Raw genomic sequence first — 26,481 nt, 5'->3', positions numbered from 1 at the left:
ATGAAATGATTTTGACATAATATTTTTGAACGAAAAGTGGTATTTCAGTAGGGAGATACTTAGAAAATTTACAAATGAACGGAAGATGCGGAGGATGCGGAGTTCAATAAATTATTTCCAATTTAAAAAGGCCACTTAAATAACTTTCAGTTATAATATTATATTATAGATAGATACGTTAACCCTTGTCCGAATTCTTCAATCAAACAGTTCCAATTTCGAAAATTACTTTTAAATTCCACTCAAATCTGAGTTCTAGAGTAAAATTGATCCAGAGTAACGCAGGTTAGACACATTACCGAAATTGGTATTTACAATAATTCAAATTTTAAACTCTTGAATCGTTGTTCAGGAACTTAACCGCTTAGCCACGGAGGTCGTCAGAAAAGATATGAGAAATACTAGCTAATAATTACGACAAAAACCTCAAGGTATCTCTTTTTATATCAAACAGCAACATTCATAAAGAGAGACCCTTCGTAAAAAGCTCCAAGTTAATCATACAAACATATTAAATAATCGTTATTATGTGTTGTGCAGAACCTACTTATTGATTTCTATTTATATACATTCACTATCAGCGTGGTGTAGACAGGATCAAAATCATGACACACTACACAACATCGCAACCACATCCTTTGAAGTCACCCAACTTCTGCGCACGCTCGCAATACTTGCAAATAAGCACCGACTCAACTAGAGTACATTCTTATTGACGCGCGCTTTTCCGACTGGACTGGGCCTGCGCTAACCTCCATTTGTAATTTCACTAACGAACCAGACAAAGTCTTGGAAGTTTGCAGGACATTGTTTAAAACACTACATAAATACACCTACAACTCAGTGCACTAAATACAGTAATCAGCGATCAAAAAAGATGTTATAATCTATATAATTCAATAAATCAGTGATTTTTTGGTTTGTTTGTGAGTTTGAGATTTTTTACCTGGTGGGCGGGTTGTTTTGATTCTGATTTTGAGCTGTTTCTGAGGGGTTTTGAGGGTCTGGAGTACCGGAAGTTGGTGCAAGTGGTTGATGCAGGAGAGGAGGTGAAGTCCCAAGCTGAAGAGTCTTCAGCGCGAGTTGCAAGACCGGCCTCGGTCGGGCAGTATACCTGGAGCAGCAACAGGTATCAGATCTGCTTATCATTTTGTATGCATACAAACGCGATGGCTTGAATGAATAAAACATGTAATTTTTAACCGATGGTTTTTTGCATGTTTTACTAACCGTTAAACTTCAATTGATATGGCTGTGCATACATATTTTTTTACGAAAACTATAGCTTATCGATGATAGCTCGTTTAGATGTTGGTATTTAAGTTACTTTGTAGAACATTTTCTATAAAATTTTTAACTTAAACCGCTTGCATTTTCCGGTGTATTTTTTTACAATTTATATTCTTTTCACACCTTATCTACTTAATTTATCATTTAAAAAATATATATTTAAGTTTTTTTATCTCATTGAATAATTGAAAATCAAGAATAAAAAACTTTTTTTTAAATTAAAAAACAATGTCATAGCCATACTTACGTTGAACTAGAAATTACATATAGAAAAATCTGTTCAAATTTCGTTCACAGTTGCTTTGTACTAGCAGATTTTCTGCTTATATGTGATTTTTTTCCATAAAGTAGGTACCTACTCGCATGTTTAATTATCCTTACTATCGTCCTACCTATTTTTACGAAAAAACAATTCGTATATATTCGATAAACCATTATTTTTTTCTGAATGGTGACTACACCACGATAAAATACCATTTCATTGATGCCAAGTGCAGGTACTATAATACTTATTCAATAATGGAGTTTAGCTTTCATTGAGGCGATGGGCACCTTACGGAGCAACTGGCCAGGCCGGGCCTTGACCTATTTTGTTCCCTGCGCAGTTGTACTGTTCCAGGAATACTGGTATTTAATCCTTGACACCCATAATATCCTTGGCAGCTGAAGATAACGCCTATCGATAAATCAAAACTTAGGTCCAACAAGTGATGAACAAATATTTTCTTTAATGATTAATGTTTTTTATGGAATGCGAAGAATATTGTGAACCATTTGGGTCGTAATTTGTTCAAAATGCGTTGTTAGTTTGGTCGTAATATTTTTTATAACCTGAAACTTTAAATTGAGGCAAACTCTATTTATTACAATTTTCTCGCACATTTCAACACCACTTATTTTTGGTTTCCTTCTTTGAGGGTGACACATTATTATTTTGGTAGAGAAAAAAACACAATTTTTTAATGATTATTTTTATTATGTGAAACGTTTTTTGGACATTTTTTAGTGTTTTATAATTTATGTAGTCAATTATTTTGTAGATATACAAATTTAATTTAAAATACGCAACGTTTTCACAAATTATCATTCATCCTAAAACAATTTCAAATATAATAAATATATATAACAAAAAAAAATTAACATAAATGGATAATTAAGTTCGTTGGTACCTAATAAAATATTTGTTTCTTGAATAAAATTGTAAGTTTTATAATATTTCGCTAAAAACAAATTAAAAACATATATAACCGATTTTTAAATAGCAACTAAAGAATCCATTTATTATTCGATAAAACTTACATTTTAAATTGTGCTAAAAAAATTAGAGTATTGTTTTGATACAAAACAAAGAGGGTTACCAATGCGTATATTCTAAAATACCCCCAATCAACGTTCAAATTTCCCACAAAATGTCAATAAGACTCTCTACCTACAAAATGAACCATATTCTATTGAAATTAGCATTTATTTTTTTCTTTCGTTCAGGGTTTGAAAATATATATATTTTTTTAAATTTGCTTATGAAGAAAACGAAATTATAGTACAGTCTCACAATTTTGTTAAATATAATTTTTAATACGGTTGAATATCAAGAATTGCCCAGATTCCCGCATTTTCCCCACATAAAGGTTCTCCCGGCAATATATGCCAATTCTTGAAAAATCATGGAAATTTCCCGCAAATTGGAGAATTCCCCACGAATTGGCAACCCTTGTTATAAAGATACATTACCGGAATAAATATACACTTAAATAAACACATAAAAGAAACTTCGGTAGCATGCGATTTATGATCACAATTATATTATAATAAAACAATATCATTTCTTTTTAATTAACGCTGAAAATAATATTTGTCTTAAGATGTATGCAGGATGGTCACCTTAGACTTATGTGCTAATTCCCTCGAGTAGGTAGACAAACATACAGTATCGAATGCTAAGCACAGACTGGTTAATAACTCTCGTATGAGTGAGCAGTAGGCAAAATATGAGACTGAAATAATATTGAGAAAATACTTATTTTCGAATAAAGCTGACAATAAATATTAGATAATTTGCATTAACGAGTATTTAACACACCTGATTTAGTCATAATGAAGGGAGAGTTTATTCCCGATTGCTCAGAAAATGTATTCAAACAGGCTGTACAGTGTTAAACGTAGTGCGCGGGGATGCAACCATTCTGACTAAATTTGGGTTCGTCCAGAAGGGTTATTGGGTTTTATAAGTTCGCACTGAAAAAATATCCAGTTTTAGTTATTCTGCTTTAAAATTCTGTCAGATGAAGCTTACCATAAACATCTTACGCTTGGAATAAGCTTGATGAAAGATATTATGTATGCAATTACTTAAATTCTCAAATGCGTAGGTTTCAAATAAAATAGCTCTGGACCTTTGGTAATGTAAATATAAATTTCTTCATGAGCTGTGGAAGTTTGAAATGTGTGTTACGGTACGAATGCAATAAAATTACCACTTCGTGAGCTGTGGAAGTTTGAAATATGTATTTAACTGCTTTGAATGCGGTAAAACAGATAACCTCGGGTGAAGCCGTTTGGTGCAGTTGCTTTTAATTATTTTTTATAGATATTTTAAAGTGTATATGTTGTATTATCGCAGCAGATTGTCGGTTTATATTGTTGTGCAGAATTCCCCTAATTAATACAGTAATTATTCGTCTCTAGTAGATATAAAATACCAACGTTTATTTTAATGTGTGAGAAGTTAAAATATTTTTCTTTTTACGACGATTCTGTTGAAGGAGTAACAAAATCTTAATAACAATTATTTGTAATTTCCGTATAAATTCCGAGGATTATGACGTAAACCGGTCATTCCGTTTATTTACAAAACCGCACATAAAGATAATATTTTTGTTACTCAATGTTGTCGCCTGTTTATTGCTCACGGGAATGTAACCTTTAGCACTTCCTGTAAACGTCAATGTTTTGATCTAAACCACTGCAAAAAATATGAAAATAACAATGTCGTATCGTGTATTTACTGCATAAATAATAATTTTACGGGGTTGATTTTGTTTTGTTTGGGGCAAACGCGCCAACACCACTCTTTTAAAACGTAAACTAGTTCATTGAACTTTCCATATGCGTAACATTCCGACATGCTTTCACGTATGGATTTATAGTATATTGCATTCCCACAGCAACGAAAATTACTCCCAACTCCCACGAGAGTTACCATGCTTATTCAAAAATGTTCCCCCAGTCCGAAAACAGCATATTTCATATCAAACCACACCCATGTTGGCTCCAGTGCAAAACCCACCCTTTCAACTATGATGAATTATCCCAAACTAAATTATATAACTAAAATCTCCATTGTAGCTTCTCATTTTGTTGCGTGTGTTATTTACGACAAAGAAAGAGAGATGTTCCAATGGGGCTATCAGGGGAAGATTTGCCTTTACAACGCATTGACTACGCCTCGGTAAGCTTCCCTGCCATCCCTTCCCCTACCGACCCAGTGACCCGGTTACGCCATTTCCATTGAGGCTGCAAGGGTTGCACGAAATTGTTCCTTGGATGGCTTATTCAGAATACTGTTCCATTCACTGAAAAATGAGTCGCGGCTCACGTTTTGCGCACGTGAGCTTTACGCAACTTCATGAAAGCAGATTTTACTGCTGTCTCTGTTAGTTACCTTCACTGCCTTTGTCCCATGTAGTAACTTGCAATTCATTTTGTATGCCATTCAATGATACAACAGGTACGTGTGTTTAATTTATTTATTTGACCTAATTTAACCCCGCCTTTTTTACGCTAATTATGTTATGAGTTATGAATCACTCCTTTGAGTATAATATGTTACCGGCCATATTTTATATTAAATGCCATCCCGAACTTTGCAGATTTTCTGCGCGCCAATACTCGGTCCTCGAGTAATGTTCGGGATGGGCAGAGCATGAAACTGTCGCCAAGGCATGGGCACACAAAGGATTACAGGTTCTACTGATTGTAGTGAAATGAAAGCAGTAGTTTTGTTTTTGCACATTATAAAACATGGAGAATATATTTAAGTAAACATGTTACATATTATGACTCGGCACTTACCCCCAGGGATCAAAAATTGGTTCTTAATTCTATCTAAAACTGATTAACCACTTAATTACGGAAAGTGAGCGGGGAGCTTCCATACGGCCGGCGGTGGTCTGTCCCAGACAGATCGAGCTGGCACCATCAGGGCTTTGGTCCAGGAGACGGGTCCAGCGTCTCCGACAAGGTGGCTGATAAGCGGTTCTGGAGCGTATCGGGTCTATCGTTTATGTAACATTAATGGAGCGAATCCATCCATTGAGCTGATCGGCAGATTACTTGAGCGGGTGCCGTCCGGGCTTGTGTTTTATTTATCCGTATCTTATTAAGAAAAATACGGCTTGTATCGCGCCACTTGAGGTGAATGCTTCATTTCCCGGAGTCCGCGGAATAACGATTTGCAAGGGATCGCGTATATAAACTTCAGTAGAACATTATTTGTGATCTTCACGAACACACACACGGTCATCCATTATACGGACGTTTATTTAATAGAGCCTGCACCGACTTGGTTTTTGTAAAAAGGAACCGAATAACCCGCATCAGGAATACTGATGTACACTTTTTAATACGATCGCCCATCCAGGGTAAAAATGAATTATAATCTAATTGACTGTGCGATCATTACACGGCCGTCCCGCTCGTGTAACAATTCCAGAGTACCCAGCGAAAGGAAACGGAAACAAACAATCGACTGCCCGGCGGTCTATTTGTTGCCAGACCGTGCTCTCTATAATTTTAATCAAAATTAATGCTATGAATGGTACTTGTTCTGAAGAGGTGTTTTAAATAATTACTTTTAAATAAGACTTAACACCGCTTCATAACATTACCCCCCGCGCCACACAAATGTTTGTCCCCAAACATTAATACAACTCTAAAAAAAACTACAACTGCAATAACTAAGCTTGAAAAGATCCTCTGGGTTTCTAAAAAAACAATCAACAATTATACATGAGCATCATAATTTGTAAGATAAGTAAGGAATAAGACAAAATCTACGATTTGGATAGCAAAACTTATGATGAATGGGTGTGCCGCAGCTTCAATCGCACCCATCGAGCGTGCAGCCGGATGGTTGAGCCTGCGATTCATCCATTCTAGAACTTAAAGATAACTTAAGATTAATGTAACTTAATTACAAATTTTAGAAGATATTACGTGAACGGAGTCTGCAAGCACCCACAGTATCGGAATACCGGGTGATGATAAATTGACGATTGTCGAAGACTGCCGTTAGCGTTACATCTGTGACGGAAAATATTCTTAAACAAAATTGTAGGTAAACCTGTAGGTATATAAAAAAATATTATTGTTCTTCTCAACACATCTAAACAACTTAAGCGTTAAAGCTTCACTGGCCCTTTAATAGGGCGATAAGCCACTCAGGCAACACTTTTTTTTTTAGGGAGGTAAACCAACCCTCACTTTTCACTGAGTCTACTTCTCCGTTGGAGATAAAACACACTTCGAAGAAATTCTATCTACTCTACCTGACCTGGTTATTGGGTAAGTCTTTCGAAGAGAATTTATACAATAAGACAAAATAATCATCCTTGGAAAGCATTATTTCGTAATAGTAGAAAAAACTTTTAACCTTTACACACACGCAGGTGTGTAAGGTGGTTTAATCGAGTGGAACTGTCAACAACCAATCTTATAGATGTGGTGCAATTAGTAGTAGTATACATCCATTGTTGTAAATGGAGTCATTGGTCGAAAATTGTATACATCCATTGTTGTAAATGGAGCCATTGGTCGAAAATTGTATACATCCATTGTTGTAAATGGTGCAATTGGTAGAAAATTGTATTATTGTACTAATTTATAGATAAAACTTACTTTTACTAAATATAACTAAAGTTATAGAAGGAATTTAAGGAAAAGACATATGCTGAACCAGCTCTTATAATTGTATCATTAATTACTATGAAATTATTAAACAAAATATCAAGAGTACTAACATAAGTATACCATTTCCAAACATGACAAGATAATTATAATAAAGTAAACAAAAATATATTTGGTAAAATTCAATTCTTAATAATAAAATTTTTAAAACTGCTTAGAAAACAAAGATGTACTGGACCGGTACATCTTCACTTTCTAAGTAACGGGCGAACGTATACAATATGCACATAAGTATATATTAAGAAACCTAGAATATACGGGGATAGTGGGAAAGTATCACCGTGCATTCCAAGATTTGGGCAGTTTATATATCCCATGCTACCTAACTTTCACTTGTTTAGTCAAAGCCATATTTCAAGTCGTTTTTTTTTTTTTTTTTTTTTTTTAAAATTATTTTCCTATAAGCTTATCTGAACAACATCATTGTCGTGTAACAAACTCGAGTAGGATACTAGAGTATTATACTAAATTTATTATGTTTCTTTCTATTATTTACCGATTATACTAACCATTTTACGAAATTTCTATATTTTCTAAAAGAAAATTAACTAGGACAGGACTAAGGACTGTCATAATGCTGGGTCGCTCCAACTCGGGTGATCAAGCCGCTTTGTGCTCCCGTGCATTGAAAAATATTTGAAATATTAATTAATTGAGAGTACTTGGTAGGGTGGCCAGACCCACCAAAGCACTATCAGAAACATATTAATCCGGTATATTTTCTGACTTGACGATGTCTTTCACGTGAAAGTTACCAGTTTCCTTACCTTTGAGGTCTGCTAATGTATAGATTAAGTCTGATTTTTTCTTCACGACTATATTTTGCACAAAGCGTGGAGCTAGTTTCTGTGCAAAGTAATTTAAAGCGTTTGATTGGACGAAATTTCTACGCCAAACCCTGTCTCCGACTTGAAAACTAACATGTTTTCTCCGCAGGTTATAATGGTTTGCTCCTTTTTGATAAGCTTTTAGTAAAGCATCTGAGACTTGCTCATAAACTGATGACAGTTCTTCTAATTTTTGTGCGTAGATTCTCTGACTAGTATAATTTTGTGAATTAGATTCCGTATCAGCTATAGGGTTACGATGCAAATCACCGTCTAATATTTGCTCCCGACCATGCATTAGAAAATAAGGTGTAAAACCCGTAGCGCAATTTACGGAATTGTTCATAGCTGATTGTATTTGTGGTAAAAATTTTGACCAATTACGGTGGTCTGATTCAACTAATATCGATAATTCGGTGCCCAAAGTTTGGTTATATCTCTCTACCACATTATTTTGAGGGGTATAATAAGAGTTATAAAACGGAGGAGGTATATTATAATTATTTAATAAGTCCTTAAATTCTTTGGATACAAACTGACGGCCGTTATCACAAACAATGGTGCGCGGTACGCCATGTACAAGAAAGATACTTTCTTCTAAACTCTTCACAATGCTTCGCGCGGTACCTTTGCGCAACGGGAACAGCCAGGTAAACTTTGAAAAAACATCGACACAGGATAAAATAACGGTAAAACCAGAGTAACTTCTCGGTAATGGACCTACCAAATCCAACGATAACATTTGCATTGGACGTGTAACTTTTTTTGGATGTGATGAAATACCGTTAGGTGAGGCCGTACTGATTTTGTGGGCCTTACAGACCGTACAGCGATTTACAAATTGTTTAATGTCTCTGTACATATTTGGCCAAAAATACCGTAATTGTGCTTTTTTATAAGTTTTAAAAACGCCGGGGTGACAAGATCGAATAGACTCGTGAACACTACTTAAAATGTCTAATCTTTTTTCTTGAGGAATTACTTTTTTCCACGCAGTGTCTTCACACAGTGCTAAACGAGTTTTCGTGTGACGAAATAGTTCGTTTTCCCGAATTTGGAAGTTCTGAAAACGTTGGGGAAATTCTTGACAACCCTTCCAAATATTTTGATACCACTCATCTTGAATATTTCCTGAATCTATAATGGAGATTTCGGCAAGATCCATTCGCGAAAGGACATCTGGGACTATGTGTTGAGTACCTTTACGATGGATTACATCAAACGAGAATTGGGATAGGCGTGAACTCCAACGCGCGAGGCGACCGCTGGGGTTGGACAGAGAACCTAACCATTTTAGACTTGAGTGGTCGGTTACAACTGTAAAATGAGTTCCTTCAATGTATGGTCTAAAGTGTGTAACGGAGTCTAGTACGGCTAAAAGTTCACGCTCAGTTATTCCATAATTACGTTCGTGAACGTTTAAGCATCTCGAAAAATAAGCAATAGGGTGCTCCTGTCCATCTATAGTTTGAATTAATACCCCCCCAATGCCTACGGAGCTTGCGTCACAGTGTATAGCGAAGGGTTTCGAAAAATCTGGACAACTTAAGACTGGGGCAGAAGTAAGTGCTTGCTTTAGTGCAATAAATGCGGATTCAGCTTCCGGTGACCATTTAAAATTACTAATTCCCTTTTTTGAACCAGTAATACTTGTTAAAGGAGCTGCAATGCTTGAAAATCCCTTGATAAACCGTCTAAAGTAACCGCACAGGCCAACAAATGCCCGAATTTGTTTAGCATTTTTCGGTATAGGAAAATCTTTAATACTATCTATCTTACTTGGATCAGTGCGAAGTCCCTGGGAATCTACCATATAGCCCAAGTATTTAAGCTCGGCTTTACAAAATTCTGACTTTTTTAAGTTAATGGTGAGACCCGCGTCTCGTAGACGTTCGTACACCCGATTTAACAAGTTTAAATGTGATTTCAAGTCTTCCGATACTAATATAAGGTCATCTAAATAGCAAAAAACATTATCATCGAAATCAGGTCCAAACAATGCATCCGCTAGTCTTTGTAATTCGCTAGGAGCATTTTTCAAACCAAACGGCATGCGAGTGAACTCAAAGAGGCCCCGCCCAGGAACAACAAATGCTGTCTTTTCACATGATTTTTTGTCCAAGGCTATTTGCCAAAATGCCTTGGAGAGGTCAATCGAGGAAACATATCTGGCACCGCCCAGTTTATCTAGGATACGCGCAATGTAGGGAAGAGGGTAACTATCACGTACCGTGACGTTATTAATTTTTCGAGAATCAAGGCAGAATCTAGCTGTTCCGTCTTTTTTTGTTACAATTATTACTGGACTGGACCATGGTGAACGAGAAGGTTGAATAACCCCTAATTTTAGCATTTCATCAACTTCTGTTTCTAATTGTTTCTGCCGTGCGGGTGAAAGAGGGTAATACCGCTGTTTGATGGGTGGTCCTGTTGTAATTATTTTGTGTTTAACTAAGTGTGTTAGACCTAACCCCTTTTTTTCAAAAGAAATTGACTCGAATTTTTTAACTATTTTAGAGAGTTCCCTGTTCTCTTCAATAGTTAGGGATGAGGCTGGCCGAATAGCCCGCAACCCACTAATATTTCCTTCCGAAACAGGAAGAGTAGCTTTCGAAAACAGTTCCGGTGCGATGTGGAACTCCTTCCAAAAGTTAACTCCTAGAATAATTGAAGGCGACAATGTCGGGATGACGTAGAAAAGAATTTCCTTTGTGGATGATTTATACGTGACCGGCAATGACATTGTCCCTAAGACTGGTTGGTTTGAACCGTCCGCTGTATAAACACTAAACTTAACTTTAACTAACTTAATACCTAATTCCTTAAAAATTTTATAACTATTGCCTCCTAGACATGACAATGAAGCGCCGCTGTCTAGCATTCCACTGTAGAAATTATTTATAATATGTACATAAGTATAAGGACGGTTATCATTTTCAATAGCCATCTCCCGTGGCAGCGGGCCCACTGTTCCGGTTGATGGGGATGAAAGAAATTTATCAACTATTCGGAGCCAACTCTCCCACTCGCTTTTCCTCTGCGCCAAGGACGGCTTGTAGCAAGAGAGACTCCGACCTAGTTTTTTGACTTTTTATGAGCTTTGTCATTGATAGCTCCCACTTTAGGATTGTTAGACCTTGAATTTTTCTTCCTGCAATCTTCTATAACGTGTCCCGATAGTTTACAATATGAACAGAATGGTTTATTGTAAAACGTTCTAGAATTTTCGTGTGCAGTTTTTGTATATGTGTTAGAAGTAGAAGAAGACGGTTTATTGTATTTATAATTATTATCTCTGTTTCCAAGACTAACTTTAGTATAGTTGTTGGAATAATTGTTGTTATTTGGTTTTCTGTACTGATTTTGGTTATAACCTTGGTGTCTATGCATATTATTATTAAAATTAGGTGTTTGTCTAGCAGTACTATCAAATTTCTCCGGTTTATTAGTGACAGGTAAGTCTACTTTTGGTTGAGAAACGTTGAAAGATACGAAATCATCCGACAGTGATGCATAAGATTCCAAGTTGCCTGCATGAGTAGTCAATTGCTCGAATGTCGATATATCTCTTGAGACTAGTAAATTTGTATACATAGGCAATAAAGCTTTTTTTGCCAACCGCAAAAGTTCTAATTCCGGTAGTTTAGCTTCAAGCATATTGTTTAATGATTTCATTCTGAGAGTGAATTCTAGCACTGACATACCTTTAGGTTGTGTCATGTTAAATAGTTTTACCTTAAGATCTGTTTGAAGGTCGTTTGCTTCAAATTGTCTTATCAAAAGTTTTGAAAGATCGTCCCATTTCAAATCCTGAGTGTAAATAGACCTGAACCACAGGAGTGCTAAACCTTCTAAAAGATCAGGAAAAACGCGTACAAGATGATCCTGGTTAAAATTGTCCTACATTTCTCCTCAATTAATAGTAAGAATTCCCTTACACTACTTTTTCCGTCATATTTCAGTTTCCAACCGTCTACGTTATTTGAGTGTGAGTCCCTATAAATAATCTTCGTTTGTTTAATTATGTGGGCTTTCTTAATGGTTGTGTCGTCTAATTCAGAATCCGATGATTCAGAATTCACTTCACTTATAGCAGGTATTTTAATCTCTTTATTATAAGCGCGCGCCTGTAAACGTAACTCATGAGAAGTCGACGATGGATCAATATTCCTGTCTTTAAGTTCTTTAATGAGAACCTCCTTCGAAGCCCCATTGATATTTGGTATTGGTATTGGTGAAGACATGATTACGTTCTTTGATGTTCAGATAGAAAGAAAGAAGTAAAAGAAGAGAAAAATAAATATTTAATTTTTTTTGTTTATAAAACAAAAGAAACTCTTCATTGACGGCTGTAGTATCATTAGACGTAATATTAGCTCAACTTCTATTGTACAATTGTGAAAAAAAACAAAAAAAAATTGTTAAAAAAAATATGCTCCACCCTAATGAGAATTGCGAAAAATGGACCACCCTATTATATTGTGAAACGTTATTAAACGTCGGCCTAATGTAATTGTCAATCAAAGATATCATTTAATTTGGGCGAAAAAAAATGACGTAGGTATGTATATAAATAATATTGAGTGTTTGTTGACTTACGAGTAATTAAAACGCATATCGATTGTAATGTGGACTTACAATTTGTATTGTAGAACGCCGACATAAATGTTTTTAATATTATGTATATTAGCGTAAAAATCTAATAATATTATAAAACGCAAATATGCCTTGATCAAACAAGTGAATGACATCGTAAAATAATCGTAAATAATTATGAATTAGACAGTTTGACATAACCTCCCATATAATCATCTTGTTTACCAATTAGTGTTGACATAAAATTTGACAGCTACAAAAGCATAGATAAATCATAGATTTCATGAAAGATGAAAGTTTACGCAAGATTTTACCATAGAATAACGCAAATTATGAATTATCGTTACAAGAATACTGAGTGTATTTGAGGTTATGAAACAATATTCAAATCACTTGACATATGTGATACAATATTATGTCAATTAATCATGAAACATTTCACCAAAATCAGCACAACATGCAATCACCACGAGCCAAAACACGTTGAGGCGCCAATTGTTACCGGCCATATTTTATATTAAATGCCATCCCGAACTTTGCAGATTTTCTGCGCGCCAATACTCGGTCCTCGAGTAATGTTCGGGATGGGCAGAGCATGAAACTGTCGCCAAGGCATGGGCACACAAAGGATTACAGGTTCTACTGATTGTAGTGAAATGAAAGCAGTAGTTTTGTTTTTGCACATTATAAAACATGGAGAATATATTTAAGTAAACATGTTACATATTATGACTCGGCACTTACCCCCAGGGATCAAAAATTGGTTCTTAATTCTATCTAAAACTGATTAACCACTTAATTACGGAAAGTGAGCGGGGAGCTTCCATACGGCCGGCGGTGGTCTGTCCCAGACAGATCGAGCTGGCACCATCAGGGCTTTGGTCCAGGAGACGGGTCCAGCGTCTCCGACAAGGTGGCTGATAAGCGGTTCTGGAGCGTATCGGGTCTATCGTTTATGTAACATTAATGGAGCGAATCCATCCATTGAGCTGATCGGCAGATTACTTGAGCGGGTGCCGTCCGGGCTTGTGTTTTATTTATCCGTATCTTATTAAGAAAAATACGGCTTGTATCGCGCCACTTGAGGTGAATGCTTCATTTCCCGGAGTCCGCGGAATAACGATTTGCAAGGGATCGCGTATATAAACTTCAGTAGAACATTATTTGTGATCTTCACGAACACACACACGGTCATCCATTATACGGACGTTTATTTAATAGAGCCTGCACCGACTTGGTTTTTGTAAAAAGGAACCGAATAACCCGCATCAGGAATACTGATGTACACTTTTTAATACGATCGCCCATCCAGGGTAAAAATGAATTATAATCTAATTGACTGTGCGATCATTACACGGCCGTCCCGCTCGTGTAACAATTCCAGAGTACCCAGCGAAAGGAAACGGAAACAAACAATCGACTGCCCGGCGGTCTATTTGTTGCCAGACCGTGCTCTCTATAATTTTAATCAAAATTAATGCTATGAATGGTACTTGTTCTGAAGAGGTGTTTTAAATAATTACTTTTAAATAAGACTTAACACCGCTTCATAACAAATATAAGCATTATCAAATGTGCTTTCGCGTATTTAGTACTTAAATTATAAAAAAATATTGCTTTCATAAAATATAATCTTACCACTTTACTTTATAATCGTACCACTTTACTATAAACAGGTTGTAAATATTACGCGGCGCGTAAGGTCAGAGTAGTCATTACCATGGCGTTTGTTTGATTAAAACGGATTTAAACCAGGCTCAAAGCCGGCGTTACCACACCAAATTTGAAAGGGTTTATAAAAATCCAATTAACAAGACGGATATATTTTATCAGGTAGAAATGCTGGCGTCCCACAGGGATCGATTCTGTCTCCGACTTTGTTTTTGTTGCACATCAATGACCTTTTGACATGTGCACCGATTCATTGCTACGCGGATGACAGTACAGTTCGTGATAGCTTTTTGTTTGACAAGCCTCCAAAGGGCACACAAACTCCAACGGCTCGGAGGGCTTTGAAGCAGAGAATGGACGGTTATCTCGAGAGTATTTCCTCCTGGGGTAAAAATAATCTCGTCGAATTTAATGTTTCAAAAACCCAATCCTGTCTGATTACGTCTAAAAGGGATCCAAATGATAATCTAGTCTCCTTCAACGGAAGCAATCTTCCGAACAGGCCTTCCATTGATATGCTTGGTGTAACTATAAGTGACCAGCTCAGGTACGGGGGCTCCATCGAAGCCAGAGTAAAGTTGGCCTCTCAGAAGCTGGGCGTACTGTACAGGGCCCGCAGATACTTTAATAGTACACAACTGCTGACCCTGTACAAATCGCAAGTGCGCCCTACTGTCGAATTTGGCAGCCATCTCTGGTCCGGAGCCCCTAAATACCTGAAAAAAACCCTTGATTCTGTGCAAAAGCGGGCGGTCCGTTTGATAGATTCCCCAATCTTAACAAACGGACTGCAATCTTTAGAGCACAGGCGTCAGGTAGGTATGCTGTCCTTGTTCTATCGGTATTACAATGGAAGATGCTCTGAGGAACTAGCGTCATTGATCCCTTCGGCACCGGTGCGTAGTCGGGATACACGCCAAACGCGCGCCCAACATTCGTACACAGTTGACATTTGTCACATGAGAACGGGTCACTTCTACGATTCGTTCTTAAGTTCAACAGCTCGGCTGTGGAATGAACTGCCGGCTTCTGTGTTTCCTCCCTCCTACAACGTGGGACTCTTCAAGACCCATGTTCACTCCTTCCTCTCCACAAAAAGACCCTCCACACAGCATCCCCAAAGACGACATAGGCCCTGAGGGAAATTATTTTCTTCAGGGCCTCCTGTGTGGAGTTAATATATTTAAAAAAATAAAAAATAAAATGTATATTCAAGTATTTATTCTAGCATGACTATTATATGTGGTGCAATACCAAATACCATTTTTTTCCACATTACATGAAATATACGTATAACAATATGAAAATAAAAATAAGATACACGATTTAAAAAAAAAAAATGAAATTTTTCCTTCATAAAACAGATCTTGACAAGTTCCATTGCGTGTCTGTCCATTTTTATTCCGTTTCCGGCGTCCCTTGATGAGGAAGGGTCATTACTTATCTGTTTTTCCAACGGTTTGTACCTGTCTTACCCTTGAAAACTTGTCTACGAAACTTAGCATTGGTCACTTTTACCTTTGATTACTATCTTGCTACCGTCCCTTTCAACAATGATTGTGCTGCAAAAATATTTGCTTTTTCTTCTTTTTTAAGGTTGTCCTCACGACAACTGCGTTACACTATTGACTTATTTCTTTGATATGATATGTGTGCATAAAATGTATCCTCATCATTAGTAAATATTAGTAAAAAATTAGACCATGAGAGACGTATTTAATTGCTTTTCCGGTTTGGTGGACGTGAAGGTGAAACATTTCGAATAATACCTGTGGTTTTCAATCTTTTCACTTCATTGAAATTTGATTAAACACTTTATAAACTCAAAATTGTTTCGAAAACATTATTCGTTATTCATTTAAATATCGTTAGGTACATAACTAACAATGCGAAGTCATAAAGTGTAAAAAAATCCAACTACTTTGTACGTCAATTCTTAACATGAATCCAACTTAATCCCATGTTCTAATTCTGGCACAATGAAAGTAATTAGAGTTCTTAGCACTTTATCCCTAAAACGTGTGCAAAATGAATAAAATTCTTGGAAGCGTAGAAGAATAATGAAGAACTCGCTCACATAGAACTTTATTCTACTTTCCACTTCAGACTCGTCATCGTAAAATGTATCCGTAGAACTGTGTAGTCAGTGCTGGGAATTACAGGAACTGTAAAGTAGAAAACTTTTACAATAAGACTAAGGATGTTTAAAAGAAGTTTTTTGCAGAAATATGCCGTAACCTTTTATCAATTTTCGCTATTCTCAGAACAAAAAGTTTCTTTTGTTTTGTGAAAAGCACATGTAAATTAATTGCCATCAAATATAAAAAATATTCCTTGGAACCTTTTTGTGCATGTTTTTGTTTACTTCTGCATTTTTTCTAAATCATTGTTTTAGAAATTTAGACATCGAAATTACGCATGACTTTGGTACCTACGTAAAATAAATATTGAACAAGTGTTCACGAAAGTGCCACGGAAATAAAAAGTAAAGATTCACAATACCTACCTACTAATAATTGATTAATATTATTGGTAAATTTGGTCAGACTTTCAGTGGCATAATTGTAGATTCTTATGAACAATTTTGAAATGGGCTGTTAAAATGCAGAAGAGTTTGCAAAACAATATGCATCACATCATAAAACATTTCAACACACATTAAAAAGTGAAAATATTAATGAAACAAAACCATAGTTAAATAGGTTAGGTTAGGTTAGGTTAGGTTAGGTTAGTTAGTTTAGTTTTATTGCATCGCTTTTAATAACATTATATCACTTTTCAAATGTGCGTTGAAATGGAACCATCTCATTCATACATACTCCCATTAGAAAGCCTAAAAATTTAAATGAAATTTTGATCTTCGATGAGACATTTTTGATTGCTTTTTTCCTTTTTTTGTCTAGTTGAATATTTTATAAAAAAACAAATAAAGGTATTTAAATATTTTTTTATAATTCTTTTGTCACCACCATTTTTAATACGAAAAAGATGTACCTATGGAAAACATTAACGTTTTAAGTTTACCTTTCCAAAAAATATTGATTGTTTTGGTATCATTTTTAATAATAATTTGAGATATTTCCTTTATCATTTGTATAATAAATTCCTTTTCATAGATACCCATTGAATCGCCAGATACATAATGCTTATATATATTAATTATACCTTTGTTAATGATACCGTATTGTATAACCATTTTGCATAAGCTTATTCGTCCAGCCTAATGGTTTCATGCATCCTGAAATAAACACGCAACAGATTCATTACATCATTATTTGAGGGATATTATGTAAGGGATGAAATTGTGTTCGCTGTCCTAAATATTAATACGAATTTTAACAATACCTGAAAAAACTCTTGGAATATTTTATGGAGGATGAATAATATTGTGCAAATAAAACATGGCAAAAGTATTTGAGATACAATCATAAACTACTTGTAGTTGAATAAATGAGATAAGTTGATCACGTTTATCAAGGTATCATTTGTAATCAAGTATTTCATTCATTATCGACTTCTGGTAGTCTATCTAGCACAGTGAAATCAATAACCTTACAATGTTGGATTGATAGGCGTAACTACCGATTATTTTATACTGATCCATAAAGCCATATGTAAATACGGTATTGACGATATCCGTCGTCTATGGTGTAAAAAGCGCAATTTTCCCTGCGAGAGGTCCATTGCAAAAAGGGTGCCTTAGTACATATCGGCGTTAGCTCAGGTGGTAGAGGTTGAGGTCATGATCATCAGGCGTCAGGTCAGCTACGGCTTTTACACGGGGAACTAATTGCCAAACAAACCACTCCGAATTCGTCAAAGGAAACGCAAAAATGGGGTATGAAAGTATATTCACAAAGCACAATTACAAACAGATACACAAATGAGATGGGTCGTTTACATCCTAAATATTCCTAGCGGTTCGTTAGGAACAATCTCTCTTGATAATTTAGGTTCTGGCTGGCAAGCTTGTGTGTAGGCATGATTCAAGCCACAAAAAGGCACATATAGGGTAAAGATAGTTAATCCGCTTACATGAATTTGTAGTAGGTTTCGCGTACATGTTGAACCACAAATGGAGGGTTATCTTCCGTACTGTACGTGCTATTACGCGTACATTTCTCCATTGTGAGTAGGCACAGCAATTAGGTACAGGCTTCGAAAATACTTGTACAAAGCGGCCGTTAATTTAGGCGCGCAACGATGGCGTCCTGGTTGATAGCAAAACAGACATGTTGACAGGGCCAAGGCTAGATTGTGAGTGTGGGCGGCCGTTGGTGATTTGAATGGCCGGCGTGTGTCGAGCGTAGAGCAGTTTACCAACTTGGCCGTGCACAAGGCGGGCGCACGCGCACAGCGAACAATGGTAACAACTCACCGCTGACTAATTTGAATTCGCGGGAGTTTTGAACGTGTCCGATTCGTTACGTGACAATGGTCAGTTAGCGATGTTCGCGAGCACAATCAAAATATGATTCCGACAGTCGGTAGACAAATGCCGCAAATGACTTTAAGCTTGGCTTCCGAGGTGTCGGATAAGCTGTCGATATGATTTTTTGAATAATGTCGTTCTTTGTGCAAAATAACTGGCTAATTAATGAATGGAGGTAAACTAGCTAAACCCTTAAGTTGAAAGAAATTGTATATACGATCCATGAACGATCGAAATATGATTTTTAAGAATCGTAATGAATCTTGAGATTATTTTGAATCTTCTTAATTCATTCTGATTGATAAAACAAAATGTTTGCAAAGAATGTATGTCGCTTATTAAAATGTTCCTATGTTTTAATGGATACCTTTGTTTTAGTTAAATTTTATATTTTAATCAATTTTTAATGAATGTTTTGAAATTATGTTTTACTTGTAAGTCTTTTTATGAATCTTCAAACATTTAAAATCATCATAGTACGTGCCTCACGGCCTTTACCCGAATTTCACGTTTTCACTTTGAGCTTTTATCAATGCTGTGAAATTATGCTTAGTCTACGACTGAAAATACGAAGCCGGAAAAGCTCTAGATTTGTCTTGGAAGCTCGGGGAGCTTTATTCCTTTAACTCCATATTTGGTATTAGCAGCAATAATGTTACCCCCTTGTCAAAATTCGTGTGAATTTAGGCTTACAAACCCTTCTTAGAACTAGAGTAAGGTGCTCTTGGCGAGAAAATATATTTACGGAAACATTATTTTTTATCGACAAAAGAAAATCTTACAGTTATAGGAAACATAGCATAGCACTGATATAGCACTTTGAATTATCACAATAGATTTTGGGAAAACACTCTACATGTCTTTAATATTACATAAAATACGGTAACCGGACAACTCAGGACAAATTTTTATTTTTAATTGAAGGCTCCCGTTGTCGAGGGGTAAGGATCTCCACTGGCAAGCCAGAGGTCGCGGGTTCGAATCCCGGCATGCGTAAGTAAATTTTATTTGATATTTGTGTTTCACAATTTACTCATTTAAAATAATACGTATGTCGTATATTTGCGGCACGTTACAGAATAGAAGATACTATCAGTATCACCTTGGTGTAACACCATCATTCAGAATTTTTTGAATCTTTGCTTGAAATGGCTTTGGCCGTTTTCGGTTTAGATCTGAATAGTCAGGTACTCCCCCACCTTCATCTTCCCCATTTTCTTCCCGTACCCACTACCCACAGTATCACAACATTCCCCAATTGGAGTTGGCATAGTCTCACTGACTCCAGACGGTTGGGGGCAGTTGGGACTCTTGTGCGGTCTCACATTAATAACGATTAGGTTTAGGTAAGGACTAGTTTTTTTGATGACTTTATATCGCTTTTCAACAGTGCGTTGATTTGTCACTGTATTGAGTTCTTAAGGAACCTAAAATACATTAAACATGGTGACTGTACGGGACGTGTTTGCCTGCACAAGAAAAAACTGTAAAATATAAGCACCGGCACACATTTACCTTTGTCCTGTGTAATGATTCAAATAAAGCACTTGAGGTATTTCATTTGAACCATTACAGAGTTATTTAAAATATCATAAAAATGCAGGGAATATCGACTATTGTAATATGTTTGCCTCAATGAATGCGTCTTGAGAAAGACGATATATTCGAAATTTGTAATTTGCTTTTGAAAAGAACGCTTTTATAAAAGCGGTTGGTTTTTATTGCGGGTGCAACTTCTTGTATCCCTCCAGGCTCAGTCAGTAACGGCTCTGTGACATCGGGGCCAGTGAGCAGGACCGCACGCTGGAGGGAAGGCTCTCCGGGACTGGCTGGCAGGCGGGCTGGCAGGCGGGCTGGCTCAGTCGGCAACGTTCAGTCCCCTCGATCCAGGGAATATCGACTATTGTAATATGTTTGCCTCAATGAATGCGTCTTGAGAAAGACGATATATTCGACATTTGTAATTTGCATATTGAAAAGAACGCTTTTATAAAAGCGGTTGGTTTTTATTGCGGGTGCAACTTCTTGTATCCTTCCAGGCTCAGTCGGTAACGGCTCTGCGGGGCGCTGGCTGGTTCAGTAGGCAGTGGCAGATCCCCTCTCCGAGGCTGGCTGTTGGGAAGGCTCAGTGAAGCCCGAGGCAGAGGCGCCGCGACGTCGGGGCGTCGTTGGCTTGTCGGTGAGCAGCGAGCTCAGCAGCAGGCAGTTGCAGTAGACAGCGGAAGTGGAGCGGGGGGGGGAACCGGGTTGAAATCAAACGCAGCGTGTTGGTCTCAGGTAGCGAAGCGGGTCAGGCAGAGCGGACAGCGGTAGGTGTTGCTCGGTCCAGGGCTTATGGCGGAAAGGGGCAGGGACCGGTTTTTGCGGCGCTTTTATAAGATTCTATAGGACCGCGCCTCCGACCCTTGATTGTATTATGAAATTCCCGTAACGAGCTTGCTTTTTTCTTGCTATGAAGCTCGCCACGTTTGTAGGATAAAATCTGTTTATCTCAGAAATATAGGAATATTTTATAATATTAGACCTTATCTGCCTCTGTCGCCCTGCCAAAACCACATCGTCGCAATATTGTTTATTTAGTTATAATAAGACATATTCTACAAGATAAGTGGTCAAATCTCTGTAACATTTTCAGAGTTTCGCTGATTACATAATTATCTTACGTGTAACATATTTTATTTCTATTCGAACTTATTTAATTAACATATAAGTATCTTTGTATATAATTATTTAGTTAACATTGTTTCCTATTATTACAGGAAGGGCTTGCAAATTTGTATTTTTTTACAAATTTCTTGGATACACGTGGGCCGTTCAAGCAGGTTTTGTGCTTAGCCAATCAGCGGCTGCCTAGCCAGAGTAAGATGGTTGCTTGAGTTGAAGCGAGACAACTGCCTTTTAGGTCCGAGCGATAAAATTTACCGTTAAACGGCAGGGCAGGTTTTTAAACATGAGTTACCTATATGTAAGGCAGGTTTATCAACATTAGTTTTATGGAAGGTTTTACATAGTTTTCGACAGTGGTAAATATGATGGCATTTTGTTGTGTTTTTTATAATTGATGTACATTTTATATTGATGATGCTGATGACGTTCGATACACTCCTTCCCGTGCAGTAGTGGCTGCACCGAGCTATTTTTTCGAACGTGTCAGTCTTCGGTGGTGGTTGCTGCATCCGAATCCAGTGATTGAGTACGTGGTCACTCCTCCCATCTGGCCGTGGTGATTACTCTTGGGGCTTGCTTGTAAGTTCTCGGTTCCGGGGAGCGGCTGCAGGGTGACGCGCGTGGGATTTGGGCGCGCTCGCAGGTTTTGAATGGCGGTGAACTGGTATCCTTTTGTGTCGGGGTATCGGTCGTGCATTTTTGAGTTGTTGCGTATCCGGGGGAGGGGGGCATTTCAGGCCGGATGTGCGCTTAGGTGCGCGCTGGAACTGTGAAGGGGCCAGAGTTGAATCCGGCTAGCTTGTTGCTGCAATTTTGATGACAAGCCGGACATCATGTAGTCACGGGGATTACTTTGCGGCATATCCAGAGCCGGCATTCGAAGCCGGTACGGTCACTACAAACTTGTGGGTGACAGGCTAGCCATCATGTAGTCACGGTTCACTGCATATCCGGGACCGGCATTCGAGGCTGGGACGGTCGCAGCAAACACGTGATTGACAGGATGGCCAACATTTAGTCACAGTTTGCAGCATATCCGCAACGATTCGAGGCCGGGACGGTCGCCGCAAACTAGTGGGCGATAGGGTGGCCATTATGTAGTTGTGGTTTGCTGCATATCCGGGACCGGCATTCGAGGCCGGGACGGTCGCAGCAAACACGGAGGTGACGAATCGGGCTGCGCTCCAAATGGTGTCGGCTCTCGAGATGTTACGTATCCGGGGGCCGGCATTCGAGGTCGGGCCGGTCGCTTCAAGCTCGTGGGTAGACGTAGCCATCATATGCGCGCTCAGGGGGGCTCTGGAGGTGAAGGTGGCCCAGTGTAATAGGGGGGGCCTGTCCAAAGAGGCGGGCTGCGGTACTGCAAACTCGGCAGCTTGGCGGCAAATCGTTTTATTTTACAGGCCTGCAATCTGTTTTGCGTGCGTCCCTTGGCAAAGCGCACGTAATGACCCCCAGTGTACTCGAATTGTGTGTCGTCATCTTATCGGAGCCCTGGGGGTACGGGCCACTGTATAGCTGGCACATCGTATAAGGTAGTAGGTTACCCCGGCTGTAGGCGGTGTCACTGGTTGCATATGTTTCTGGCCGCCAGCGCGCTCGGGGTGCATGTTATACCCCGGCTGAGTAGATATTCTGGCTGTCTGGCGGGCAGGCTGACACCTCTCACGGCTCTGCGGGCTAGTGCAAGCAGTGTGAGCGTTGTTTGGTTGCTCACCCGGGCAATGTCACCGGCGATGTTACTGATTATCACTGGCGGTGTCACCGGTTGCGCAGGACCCATGCGCATTGTATCGCGGCTGATTAGATATACTGGTTGGCTGTCGGGCTGTCCACTGTAGAATTTGAGTAGGTACGACACCGCATCCGGGATGTCACCGGCAATGTTACTGGTTGGCACTGGCGATGTACTGGTTGTCACCGGCGATGTACTGGTTGTCACCGGCGCACAGGACTCGTGCGCATTGTACCTCGGCTGTTTAGGTATACTGGTTGGCTGTCCACTGTAGAATTTGAGTAGGTACGACACCGCCTCCGGAATGTCACCGGCAATGTCACTGGTTGGCACTGGCAATGTACTGGTTGTCACCGGCGCACAGGACTCGTGCGCATTGTACCTTGGCTGAGTTGGTATACTGGCTGGCTGTCCAATGTAGAGTTTGACAGGCAGTGGCTCATCGTGCGGCCCTGAGTATGAAAGACATTGCATCCGGGATATCACCGGCGACGTCACTGGTTGTCACCGGCGATGTTCTGGTTGTCACCGGCGACGTTACTGGTTGCGCAGGACTTGTGCGCGTTGTACATTGGCTGAGTTGGTATACTGGCTGGCTGTCCAATGTAGAGTTTGACAGGCAGTGGCTCATCGTGCCGCTCTGAGTATGTAAGACACTGCATCCGGGATGTCACCGGCAATGTCACTGGTTGTCACCGGCGATGTACTGGTTGTCACCGGCGGCGTCACTGGTTGCGCAGGCCTCGTGCGCGTTATACATTGGCTGAGTTTGTATACTGGCTGGCTGTCCAATGTAGAGTTTGACAGGCAGTGGCAAGCCGTGTGGGCGTTGTTTGCTTACTGGAGCGGTGACTGTGTGTAATCACCGCCGCCGGGATGTCACTGGTTGCACAGGCCTCTGCTCTATATACCTCGGTAAGCGACAGCAAGCTCAAATAAACCCGAGCCATGTGGGGCCCGGGGCCGAGGTGCTGCGACATCGGGAGCAGCGAGCACAGGGGAGCACGTGGGCCCGGGGAAGAGGCGCTGCGACAACGGGGCCTTGGTCTCCGGCAAGCCCGGTGAAGAGGCGCCGCGACGTTGGGGCGTCGGTCACCGGCAAGCTCAGGGAAGCCCGGGGGTAGAGGCGCCGCGACGTCAGGGCGTCGTTGGCCTGTCGGTGGAGCCCGAGCCAAGAGGGCTCAGGGCATGAGGGAGCCCGAGCCGAGAGGGCTCAGGGCTCGGTGGGAGGGGGGTGCCCCTGGACTGCTCTGACATCGGCTGGTGTTCCAGCGAGCAGAACCGCACGCTGGCGGGAAGGCGGTCGGGAGCCGGCGTGTGTCTGCTTTCAGGGCGGGAAACCGGCATCTTAGATGACTTCCGGGTCTCTCAGCCACTGCAAGGTGATGACATCTCCACCGGGGCAGGACTGAAGGCGTGATGTGTGGATCCGGCTCGAAGGACCACTTTGTACGGGACGTGTTTGCCTGCACAAGAAAAAACTGTAAAATATAAGCACCGGCACACATTTACCTTTGTCCTGTGTAATGATTCAAATAAAGCACTTGAGGTATTTCATTTGAACCATTACAGAGTTATTTAAAATATCATAAAAATGCAGGGAATATCGACTATTGTAATATGTTTGCCTCAATGAATGCGTCTTGAGAAAGACGATATATTCGAAATTTGTAATTTGCTTTTGAAAAGAACGCTTTTATAAAAGCGGTTGGTTTTTATTGCGGGTGCAACTTCTTGTATCCCTCCAGGCTCAGTCAGTAACGGCTCTGTGACATCGGGGCCAGTGAGCAGGACCGCACGCTGGAGGGAAGGCTCTCCGGGACTGGCTGGCAGGCGGGCTGGCAGGCGGGCTGGCTCAGTCGGCAACGTTCAGTCCCCTCGATCCAGGGAATATCGACTATTGTAATATGTTTGCCTCAATGAATGCGTCTTGAGAAAGACGATATATTCGACATTTGTAATTTGCATATTGAAAAGAACGCTTTTATAAAAGCGGTTGGTTTTTATTGCGGGTGCAACTTCTTGTATCCTTCCAGGCTCAGTCGGTAACGGCTCTGCGGGGCGCTGGCTGGTTCAGTAGGCAGTGGCAGATCCCCTCTCCGAGGCTGGCTGTTGGGAAGGCTCAGTGAAGCCCGAGGCAGAGGCGCCGCGACGTCGGGGCGTCGTTGGCTTGTCGGTGAGCAGCGAGCTCAGCAGCAGGCAGTTGCAGTAGACAGCGGAAGTGGAGCGGGGGGGGGAACCGGGTTGAAATCAAACGCAGCGTGTTGGTCTCAGGTAGCGAAGCGGGTCAGGCAGAGCGGACAGCGGTAGGTGTTGCTCGGTCCAGGGCTTATGGCGGAAAGGGGCAGGGACCGGTTTTTGCGGCGCTTTTATAAGATTCTATAGGACCGCGCCTCCGACCCTTGATTGTATTATGAAATTCCCGTAACGAGCTTGCTTTTTTCTTGCTATGAAGCTCGCCACGTTTGTAGGATAAAATCTGTTTATCTCAGAAATATAGGAATATTTTATAATATTAGACCTTATCTGCCTCTGTCGCCCTGCCAAAACCACATCGTCGCAATATTGTTTATTTAGTTATAATAAGACATATTCTACAAGATAAGTGGTCAAATCTCTGTAACATTTTCAGAGTTTCGCTGATTACATAATTATCTTACGTGTAACATATTTTATTTCTATTCGAACTTATTTAATTAACATATAAGTATCTTTGTATATAATTATTTAGTTAACATTGTTTCCTATTATTACAGGAAGGGCTTGCAAATTTGTATTTTTTTACAAATTTCTTGGATACACGTGGGCCGTTCAAGCAGGTTTTGTGCTTAGCCAATCAGCGGCTGCCTAGCCAGAGTAAGATGGTTGCTTGAGTTGAAGCGAGACAACTGCCTTTTAGGTCCGAGCGATAAAATTTACCGTTAAACGGCAGGGCAGGTTTTTAAACATGAGTTACCTATATGTAAGGCAGGTTTATCAACATTAGTTTTATGGAAGGTTTTACATAGTTTTCGACAGTGGTAAATATGATGGCATTTTGTTGTGTTTTTTATAATTGATGTACATTTTATATTGATGATGCTGATGACGTTCGATACAGTGACTATATGTGACCCATCTACAATTTACTAAGACCATCGATTAATCTTACGCCTGTCAAGAATAAGAATAATATCTTACCAAGATTTAATAGCTTTTTTCTTCTTGAATTCTTAAATCGATCAATATCATCTGTGAATCGTGACCCCCACCCCATTCTTCATTCGTAACGGTCATGCACTGCACGGAGAGCCGATTTG

At 39.4% G+C, this 26,481-nt stretch overlaps 1 protein-coding gene across 1 annotated transcript in view; it reads left to right on the top strand.

Annotated features, from left to right (window-relative positions):
* The first annotated feature begins 766 nt into the window (after window positions 1-766).
* The window catches only part of gprs (speckle type BTB/POZ protein), an 82,185-nt gene continuing 56,470 nt past the window's right edge, over window positions 767-26,481 (top strand). The window contains exon 1 of the mRNA XM_089636240.1: window positions 767-1,129. The gene's annotated coding sequence lies outside the window, so the exon portion shown is untranslated. The remainder of the gene's footprint in view (window positions 1,130-26,481) is intronic.

The sequence above is a fragment of the Hesperophylax consimilis genome, chromosome 10 (assembly GCF_061612785.1).
Source record: "Hesperophylax consimilis isolate HC1 chromosome 10, BYU_Hcon_1.0, whole genome shotgun sequence".
Taxonomy (NCBI): domain Eukaryota; kingdom Metazoa; phylum Arthropoda; class Insecta; order Trichoptera; family Limnephilidae; genus Hesperophylax; species Hesperophylax consimilis.
The sequence above is the reverse complement of the archived record's forward strand: the minus strand, read 5'-3'. Positions and strand labels throughout refer to the sequence as shown.